Below are 10,875 nucleotides of genomic sequence, written 5' to 3' on the forward strand. Positions count from 1 at the left end.
TAGGCTCTATGGGACCGAACGGGCTGAAAATTTGTAATTGTGATGAGAATTGTAGGCCAAATAGAATTCAGTCACAAAATCTCCATAAAGTTGAATTTTTAGAAAAATCATGATTTTTATGGACGCTAATTTCAGACTTGGGTTCGGACTTTGGAAACACTTTTATCAGGCTCTATGGGACCAAACGGGCTGAAATTTTGGAATGGAATGGTAGTTAGTCGAAATCGAATTCATTCCTAAAATCTCCATAAAGTTGTATTTTAAGAAATATGGACTCTAATTTCAGACTTTGGTTCGACTTTTGGAAGCAGTTTTATGAGGCTCTATGGGACCAAACGGGCTGAAATTTTGGAATTGTTATGAGTATTGTAGTAGAAATCGAATTCATTCACAAAATCTCTAAAAAAATTTATTTTTAGAAAAATTATGACTTTTTCCGACGCTAATTTCAGACTATTGTTTCGTTTTTTGGAGCAGTTTATCTAGGCTCTATGGGACCGAACGGGCTGAAATTTTGTAATTGTGATGAGAATTGTAGGCCAAATAGAATTCAGTCACAAAATCTCGATAAAGTTGTATTTTTAGAAAAATCATGATTTTTATGGACGCTAATTTCAGACTTGGGTTCGGACTTTGGAAACACTTTTATCAGGCTCTATGGGACCAAACGGGCTGAAATTTTGGAATGGAATGGTAGGTAGTCGAAATCGAATTCATTCCTAAAATCTCCATAAAGTTGTATTTTAAGAAATATGGACTCTAATTTCAGACTTTGGTTCGACTTTTGGAAGCAGTTTTATGAGGCTCTATGGGACCAAACGGGCTGAAATTTTGGAATTGTTATGAGTATTGTAGTAGAAATCGAATTCAGTCACAAAATCTCTAAAAAAATTTATTTTTAGAAAAATTATGACTTTTTCCGACGCTAATTTCAGACTATTGTTTCGTTTTTCGGAGCAGTTTATCTAGGCTCTATGGGACCGAACGGGCTGAAATTTTGTAATTGTGATGAGAATTGTAGGCCAAATAGAATTCAGTCACAAAATCTCGATAAAGTTGTATTTTTAGAAAAATCATGATTTTTATGGACGCTAATTTCAGACTTGGGTTCGGACTTTGGAAACACTTTTATCAGGCTCTATGGGACCAAACGGGCTGAAATTTTGGAATGGAATGGTAGGTAGTCGAAATCGAATTCATTCCTAAAATCTCCATAAAGTTGTATTTTAAGAAATATGGACTCTAATTTCAGACTTTGGTTCGACTTTTGGAAGCAGTTTTATGAGGCTCTATGGGACCAAACGGGCTGAAATTTTGGAATTGTTATGAGTATTGTAGTAGAAATCGAATTCAGTCACAAAATCTCTAAAAAAATTTATTTTTAGAAAAATTATGACTTTTTCCGACGCTAATTTCAGACTATTGTTTCGTTTTTCGGAGCAGTTTATCTAGGCTCTATGGGACCGAACGGGCTGAAATTTTGTAATTGTGATGAGAATTGTAGGCCAAATAGAATTCAGTCACAAAATCTCCATAAAGTTGTATTTTTAGAAAAATCATGATTTTTATGGACGCTAATTTCAGACTTGGGTTCGGACTTTGGAAACACTTTTATCAGGCTCTATGGGACCAAACAGGCTGAAATTTTGGAATGGAATGGTAGTTAGTCGAAATCGAATTCATTCCTAAAATCTCCATAAAGTTGTATTTTAAGAAATATGGACTCTAATTTCAGACTTTGGTTCGACTTTTGGAAGCAGTTTTATGAGGCTCTATAGGACCAAACGGGCTGAAATTTTGGAATTGTTATGAGTATTGTAGTAGCAATCGAATTCAGTCACAAAATCTCTAAAAAAATGTATTTTTAGAAAAATTATGACTTTTTCCGACGCTAATTTCAGACTATTGTTTCGTTTTTTGGAGCAGTTTATCTAGGCTCTATGGGACCGAACGGGCTGAAATTTTGTAATTGTGATGAGAATTGTAGGCCAAATAGAATTCAGTCACAAAATCTCGATAAAGTTGTATTTTTAGAAAAATCATGATTTTTATGGACGCTAATTTCAGACTTGGGTTCGGACTTTGGAAACACTTTTATCAGGCTCTATGGGACCAAACGGGCTGAAATTTTGGAATGGAATGGTAGGTAGTCGAAATCGAATTCATTCCTAAAATCTCCATAAAGTTGTATTTTAAGAAATATGGACTCTAATTTCAGACTTTGGTTCGACTTTTGGAAGCAGTTTTATGAGGCTCTATGGGACCAAACGGGCTGAAATTTTGGAATTGTTATGAGTATTGTAGTAGAAATCGAATTCAGTCACAAAATCTCTAAAAAAATGTATTTTTAGAAAAATTATGACTTTTTCCGACGCTAATTTCAGACTATTGTTTCGTTTTTTGGAGCAGTTTATCTAGGCTCTATGGGACCGAACGGGCTGAAATTTTGTAATTGTGATGAGAATTGTAGGCCAAATAGAATTCAGTCACAAAATCTCCATAAAGTTGTATTTTTAGAAAAATCATGATTTTTATGGACGCTAATTTCAGACTTGGGTTCGGACTTTGGAAACACTTTTATCAGGCTCTATGGGACCAAACGGGCTGAAATTTTGGAATGGAATGGTAGTTAGTCGAAATCGAATTCATTCCTAAAATCTCCATAAAGTTGTATTTTAAGAAATATGGACTCTAATTTCAGACTTTGGTTCGACTTTTGGAAGCAGTTTTATGAGGCTCTATAGGACCAAACGGGCTGAAATTTTGGAATTGTTATGAGTATTGTAGTAGCAATCGAATTCAGTCACAAAATCTCTAAAAAAATGTATTTTTAGAAAAATTATGACTTTTTCCGACGCTAATTTCAGACTATTGTTTCGTTTTTTGGAGCAGTTTATCTAGGCTCTATGGGACCGAACGGGCTGAAATTTTGTAATTGTGATGAGAATTGTAGGCCAAATAGAATTCAGTCACAAAATCTCGATAAAGTTGTATTTTTAGAAAAATCATGATTTTTATGGACGCTAATTTCAGACTTGGGTTCGGACTTTGGAAACACTTTTATCAGGCTCTATGGGACCAAACGGGCTGAAATTTTGGAATGGAATGGTAGTTAGTCGAAATCGAATTCATTCCTAAAATCTCCATAAAGTTGTATTTTAAGAAATATGGACTCTAATTTCAGACTTTGGTTCGACTTTTGGAAGCAGTTTTATGAGGCTCTATGGGACCAAACGGGCTGAAATTTTGGAATTGTTATGAGTATTGTAGTAGAAATCGAATTCAGTCACAAAATCTCTAAAAAAATGAATTTTTAGAAAAATTATGACTTTTTCCGACGCTTATTTCAGACTATTGTTTCGTTTTTTGGAGCAGTTTTTCTAGGCTCTATGGGACCGAACGGGCTGAAATTTTGTAATTGTGATGAGAATTGTAGGCCAAATAGAATTCAGTCACAAAATCTCCATAAAGTTGTATTTTTAGAAAATCATGATTTTTATGGACGCTAATTTTAGACTTGGGTTCGGACTTTGGAAACACTTTTATCAGGCTCTATGAGACCAAACGGGCTGAAATTTTGGAATGGAATGGTAGGTAGTCGAAATCGAATTCATTCCTAAAATCTCCATAAAGTTGTATTTTAAGAAATATGGACTCTAATTTCAGACTTTGGTTCGACTTTTGGAAGCAGTTTTATGAGGCTATATGGGACCAAACGGGCTGAAATTTTGGAATTGTTATGAGTATTGTAGTAGAAATCGAATTCAGTCACAAAATCTCTAAAAAAATGTATTTTTAGAAAAATTATGACTTTTTCCGACGCTAATTTCAGACTATTGTTTCGTTTTTTGGAGCAGTTTATCTAGGCTCTATGGGACCGAACGGGCTGAAATTTTGTAATTGTGATGAGAATTGTAGGCCAAATAGAATTCAGTCACAAAATCTCCATAAAGTTGTATTTTTAGAAAAATCATGATTTTTATGGACGCTAATTTCAGACTTGGGTTCGGACTTTGGAAACACTTTTATCAGGCTCTATGGAACCAAACGGGCTGAAATTTTGGAATGGAATGGTAGTTAGTCGAAATCGAATTCATTCCTAAAATCTCCATAAAGTTGTATTTTAAGAAATATGGACTCTAATTTCAGACTTTGGTTCGACTTTTGGAAGCAGTTTTATGAGGCTCTATGGGACCAAACGGGCTGAAATTTTGGAATTGTTATGAGTATTGTAGTAGCAATCGAATTCACTCACAAAATCTCTAAAAAAATGTATTTTTAGAAAAATTATGACTTTTTCCGACGCTAATTTCAGACTATTGTTTCGTTTTTTGGAGCAGTTTATCTAGGCTCTATGGGACCGAACGGGCTGAAATTTTGTAATTATGATGAGAATTGTAGGCCAAATAGAATTCAGTCACAAAATCTCGATAAAGTTGTATTTTTAGAAAAATCATGATTTTTATGGACGCTAATTTCAGACTTGGGTTCGGACTTTGGAAACACTTTTATCAGGCTCTATGGGACCAAACGGGCTGAAATTTTGGAATGGAATGGTAGGTAGTCGAAATCGAATTCATTCCTAAAATCTCCATAAAGTTGTATTTTAAGAAATATGGACTCTAATTTCAGACTTTGGTTCGACTTTTGGAAGCAGTTTTATGAGGCTCTATGGGACCAAACGGGCTGAAATTTTGGAATTGTTATGAGTATTGTAGTAGAAATCGAATTCAGTCACAAAATCTCTAAAAAAATTTTTTTTTAGAAAAATTATGACTTTTTCCGACGCTAATTTCAGACTATTGTTTCGTTTTTTGGAGCAGTTTATCTAGGCTCTATGGGACCGAACGGGCTGAAATTTTGTAATTGTGATGAGAATTGTAGGCCAAATAGAATTCAGTCACAAAATCTCCATAAAGTTGTATTTTTAGAAAAATCATGATTTTTATGGACGCTAATTTCAGACTTGGGTTCGGACTTTGGAAACACTTTTATCAGGCTCTATGGGACCGAACGGGCTGAAATTTTGGAATGGAATGGTAGATAGTCGAAATCGAATTCATTCCTAAAATCTCCATAAAGTAGTATTTTAAGAAATATGGACTCTAATTTCAGACTTTGGTTCGACTTTTGGAAGCAGTTTCATGAGGCTCTATGGGACCAAACGGGCTGAAATTTTGGAATTGTTATGAGTATTGTAGAAGAAATCGAATTCAGTCACAAAATCTCTAAAAAAATGTATTTTTAGAAAAATTATGACTTTTTCCGACGCTAATTTCAGAATATTGTTTCGTTTTTTGGAGCATTTTATCTAGGCTCTATGGGACCGAACGGGCTGAAATTTTGTAATTGTGATGAGAATTGTAGGCCAAATAGAATTCAGCCACAAAATCTCCATAAAGTTGTATTTTTAGAAAAATCATGATTTTTATGGACGCTAATTTCAGACTTGGGTTCGGACTTTGGAAACACTTTTATCAGGCTCTATGGGACCAAACGGGCTGAAATTTTGGAATGGAATGGTAGGTAGTCGAAATCGAATTCATTCCTTAAATCTCCATAAAGTTGTATTTTAAGAAATATGGACTCTAATTTAAGACTTTGGTTCGACTTTTGGAAGCAGTTTTATGAGGCTCTATGGGACCAAACGGGCTGAAATTTTGGAATTGTTATGAGTATTGTAGTAGAAATCGAATTCATTCACAAAATCTCTAAAAAAATTTATTTTTAGAAAAATTATGACTTTTTCCGACGCTAATTTCAGACTATTGTTTCGTTTTTCGGAGCAGTTTATCTAGGCTCTATGGGACCGAACGGGCTGAAATTTTGTAATTGTGATGAGAATTGTAGGCCAAATAGAATTCAGTCACAAAATCTCCATAGAGTTGTATTTTTAGAAAAATCATGATTTTTATGGACGCTAATTTCAGACTTGGGTTCGGACTTTGGAAACACTTTTATCAGGCTCTATGGGACCAAACGGGCTGAAATTTTGGAATGGAATGGTAGGTAGTCGAAATCGAATTCATTCCTAAAATCTCCATAAAGTTGTATTTTAAGAAATATGGACTCTAATTTCAGACTTTGGTTCGACTTTTGGAAGCAGTTTTATGAGGCTCTATGGGACCAAACAGGCTGAAATTTTGGAATTGTTATGAGTATTGTAGTAGAAATCGAATTCAGTCACAAAATCTCTAAAAAAATGTATTTTTAGAAAAATTATGACTTTTTCCGACGCTAATTTCAGACTATTGTTTCGTTTTTTGGAGCAGTTTATCTAGGCTCTATGGGACCGAACGGGCTGAAATTTTGTAATTGTGATGAGAATTGTAGGCCAAATAGAATTCAGTCACAAAATCTCCATAAAGTTGTATTTTTAGAAAAATCATGATTTTTATGGACGCTAATTTCAGACTTGGGTTCGGACTTTGGAAACACTTTTATCAGGCTCTATGGGACCAAACGGGCTGAAATTTTGGAATGGAATGGTAGTTAGTCGAAATCGAATTCATTCCTAAAATCTCCATAAAGTTGTATTTTAAGAAATATGGACTCTAATTTCAGACTTTGGTTCGACTTTTGGAAGCAGTTTTATGAGGCTCTATGGGACCAAACGGGCTGAAATTTTGGAATTGTTATGAGTATTGTAGTAGCAATCGAATTCACTCACAAAATCTCTAAAAAAATGTATTTTTAGAAAAATTATGACTTTTTCCGACGCTAATTTCAGACTATTGTTTCGTTTTTTGGAGCAGTTTATCTAGGCTCTATGGGACCGAACGGGCTGAAATTTTGTAATTGTGATGAGAATTGTAGGCCAAATAGAATTCAGTCACAAAATCTCGATAAAGTTGTATTTTTAGAAAAATCATGATTTTTATGGACGCTAATTTCAGACTTGGGTTCGGACTTTGGAAACACTTTTATCAGGCTCTATGGGACCAAACGGGCTGAAATTTTGGAATGGAATGGTAGTTAGTCGAAATCGAATTCATTCCTAAAATCTCCATAAAGTTGTATTTTAAGAAATATGGACTCTAATTTCAGACTTTGGTTCGACTTTTGGAAGCAGTTTTATGAGGCTCTATGGGACCAAACGGGCTGAAATTTTGGAATTGTTATGAGTATTGTAGTAGCAATCGAATTCAGTCACAAAATCTCTAAAAAAATGTATTTTTAGAAAAATTATGACTTTTTCCGACGCTAATTTCAGACTATTGTTTCGTTTTTTGGAGCAGTTTATCTAGGCTCTATGGGACCGAACGGGCTGAAATTTTGTAATTGTGATGAGAATTGTAGGCCAAATCGAATTCAGTCACAAAATCTCCATAAAGTTGTATTTTTAGAAAATCATGATTTTTATGGACGCTAATTTCAGACTTGGGTTCGGACTTTGGAAACACTTTTATCAGGCTCTATGAGACCAAACGGGCTGAAATTTTGGAATGGAATGGTAGGTAGTCGAAATTGAATTCATTGGAATTGTTATGAGTATTGTAGTAGAAATCGAATTCAGTCACAAAATCTCTAAAAAAATGTATTTTTAGAAAAATTATGACTTTTTCCGACGCTAATTTCAGACTATTGTTTCGTTTTTTGGAGCAGTTTATCTAGGCTCTATGGGACCGAACGGGCTGAAATTTTGTAATTGTGATGAGAATTGTAGGCCAAATCGAATTCAGTCACAAAATCTCCATAAAGTTGTATTTTTAGAAAAATCATGATTTTTATGGACGCTAATTTCTGACTTGGGTTCGGACTTTGGAAACACTTTTATAAGGCTCTATGGGACCAAACGGGCTGAAATTTTGGAATGGAATGGTAGGTAGTCGAAATCGAATTCATTCCTAAAATCTCCATAAAGTTGTATTTTAAGAAATATGGACTCTAATTTCAGACTTTGGTTCGACTTTTGGAAGCAGTTTTATGAGGCTCTATGGGACCAAACGGGCTGAAATTTTGGAATTGTTATGAGTATTGTAGTAGAAATCGAATTCAGTCACAAAATCTCTAAAAAAATTTTTTTTTAGAAAAATTATGACTTTTTCCGACGCTAATTTCAGACTATTGTTTCGTTTTTTGGAGCAGTTTATCTAGGCTCTATGGGACCGAACGGGCTGAAATTTTGTAATTGTGATGAGAATTGTAGGCCAAATAGAATTCAGTCACAAAATCTCCATAAAGTTGTATTTTTAGAAAAATCATGATTTTTATGGACGCTAATTTCAGACTTGGGTTCGGACTTTGGAAACACTTTTATCAGGCTCTATGGGACCAAACGGGCTGAAATTTTGGAATTGTTATGAGTATTGTAGTAGCAATCGAATTCAGTCACAAAATCTCTAAAAAATGTATTTTTAGAAAAATTATGACTTTTTCCGACGCTAATTTCAGACTATTGTTTCGTTTTTTGGAGCAGTTTTTCTAGGCTCTATGGGACCGAACGGGCTGAAATTTTGTAATTGTGATGAGAATTGTAGGCCAAATAGAATTTAGTCACAAAATCTCGATAAAGTTGTATTTTTAGAAAAATCATGATTTTTATGGACGCTAATTTCAGACTTGGGTTCGGACTTTGGAAACACTTTTATCAGGCTCTATGGGACCAAACGGGCTGAAATTTTGGAATGGAATGGTAGGTAGTCGAAATCGAATTCATTGGAATTGTTATGAGTATTGTAGTAGAAATCGAATTCAGTCACAAAATCTCTAAAAAAATGTATTTTTAGAAAAATTATGACTTTTTCCGACGCTAATTTCAGACTATTGTTTCGTTTTTTGGAGCAGTTTATCTAGGCTCTATGGGACCGAACGGGCTGAAATTTTGTAATTGTGATGAGAATTGTAGGCCAAATCGAATTCAGTCACAAAATCTCCATAAAGTTGTATTTTTAGAAAAATCATGATTTTTATGGACGCTAATTTCAGACTTGGGTTCGGACTTTGGAAACACTTTTATCAGGCTCTATGGGACCAAACGGGCTGAAATTTTGGAATGGAATGGTAGGTAGTCGAAATCGAATTCATTCCTAAAATCTCCATAAAGTTGTATTTTAAGAAATATGGACTCTAATTTCAGACTTTGGTTCGACTTTTGGAAGCAGTTTTATGAGGCTCTATGGGACCAAACGGGCTGAAATTTTGGAATTGTTATGAGTATTGTAGTAGAAATCGAATTCAGTCACAAAATCTCTAAAAAAATTTTTGAAGTGAAACTTCTTTACCCGCGTCATGCAATTTCGAGGACCGGAGTAAAACGAACTCATGACCGAAACGAAAATGCGGGACCGATTAAAGTTCATTTGATCTAGTCAAAGTTTTGAAGTAAAATATAAATGCTTCTTAGCTCATCTCGACAACTGGCGTTGGTGGTGTAATGGTCAGCGTAGTTGCTTTCCAAGCAGTTGATCCGAGTTCGATTCTCGGCCATCGCACATTATTTTTTTGTTTTTAACGCCTTTTTTTTTTTCAATGGTTGACCATAATATCAATCCACTAAGTAATATTTTAGGCCTGTAGCATACTTGAAAAGTTAAAGAATGATATAAAATTTTTTATGATGTTAACGATAAAAAAATAAAAAAAAACATAAAATTACCATAAAAAATGGGCCAACGGCACGCGGTGTTCCCAAGCGGTCACCCATCCAAGTACTGACCGCGCCCAATGTTGCTTAACTTCGGTGATCGGACGAGAACCGGTGTGTTCAACATGGTATGGTCGTTGGCAAACGCTAAACAATATTAATTTCTATTCTACCTGCCAATAAATATATGAAAATTAGTATAAAAAAGCCCTAATAATACTGAAAACATTAGCAAGGTGTGTGCGACGTTGATAAAAATAATCATTACATACGCGCTTGAAAAAGATCGTAATTACATCCATAACTTTGCAGGAATTTTTTTTTTCAATGGTTGACCATAATATCAATCCACTAAGTAATATTTTAGGCCTGTAGCATACTTGAAAAGTTAAAGAATTTTATGATATTATTAATGATAGTAACGATAAAAAAAAATGGGTGTGTCAAGCCTACGCAAGACAGAAGTGAAACTTCTAGTATTCTTCTCTCTCTCTCTTTTCATTTCATTCTCTCTTTTTTTCTGTCTATTGACATATTTATAAGTAGCATGTGATAAAAAAAATTAAAAGTTATAAAAAAAGAAAAAAAAAAATTAGTTAAAGCGGGGATCGAACCTCGGTTCTTCACGACCACAGTCGTGCGCTCTGCCTGTAGACAGCGAAGATGAGTTAGGAGAGTGAGTTAAACTAGGTATATAATATTAGCTAGGCTCCTATAGCGAAATGATCCCGTTTTTTCGTCACGGTCATGAGTCGGTTTTACTCCGGTCCTCGAAATTGCATGACGCGCGTAAAGAAGTTTCACTTCAAAAAATTCCTGCAAAGTTATGGATGTAATTACGATCTTTTTCAAGCGCGTATGTAATGATTATTTTTATCAACGTCGCATACACCTTGCTAATGTTTTCAGTATTATTAGGGCTTTTTTATACTAATTTTCATATATTTATTGGCAGGTAGAGTAGAAATTAATATTGTTTAGCGTTTGCCAACGACCATACCATGTTGAACACACCGGTTCTCGTCCGATCACCGAAGTTAAGCAACATTGGGCGCGGTCAGTACTTGGATGGGTGACCGCTTGGGAACACCGCGTGCCGTTGGCCCATTTTTTATGGTAATTTCATGTTTTTTTTTATTTTTTTATCGTTACTATCATTAATAATATCATAAAATTCTTTAACTTTTCAAGTATGCTACAGGCCTAAAATATTACTTAGTGGATTGATATTATGGTCAACCATTGAAAAAAAAAATTCCTGCAAAGTTATGGATGTAATTACGATCTTT

At 34.5% G+C, this 10,875-nt stretch overlaps 2 non-coding genes across 2 annotated transcripts; one reads left to right on the top strand and one right to left on the bottom strand.

Annotated features, from left to right (window-relative positions):
- Positions 1–9,609: 9,609 nt before the first annotated feature.
- On the bottom strand, positions 9,610–9,728 carry LOC149408850 (5S ribosomal RNA). The gene has a single exon (XR_016305365.1). It is a non-coding gene; the product is annotated as a 5S ribosomal RNA (ribosomal RNA).
- An 844-nt stretch (positions 9,729–10,572) lies between these two features.
- On the top strand, positions 10,573–10,691 carry LOC149408851 (5S ribosomal RNA). The gene has a single exon (XR_016305366.1). It is a non-coding gene; the product is annotated as a 5S ribosomal RNA (ribosomal RNA).
- The last annotated feature ends 184 nt before the right edge of the window (positions 10,692–10,875 follow it).

Source organism: Hesperophylax consimilis, unplaced genomic scaffold (genome assembly GCF_061612785.1).
Source record: "Hesperophylax consimilis isolate HC1 unplaced genomic scaffold, BYU_Hcon_1.0 scaffold_50, whole genome shotgun sequence".
Lineage (NCBI taxonomy): Eukaryota > Metazoa > Arthropoda > Insecta > Trichoptera > Limnephilidae > Hesperophylax > Hesperophylax consimilis.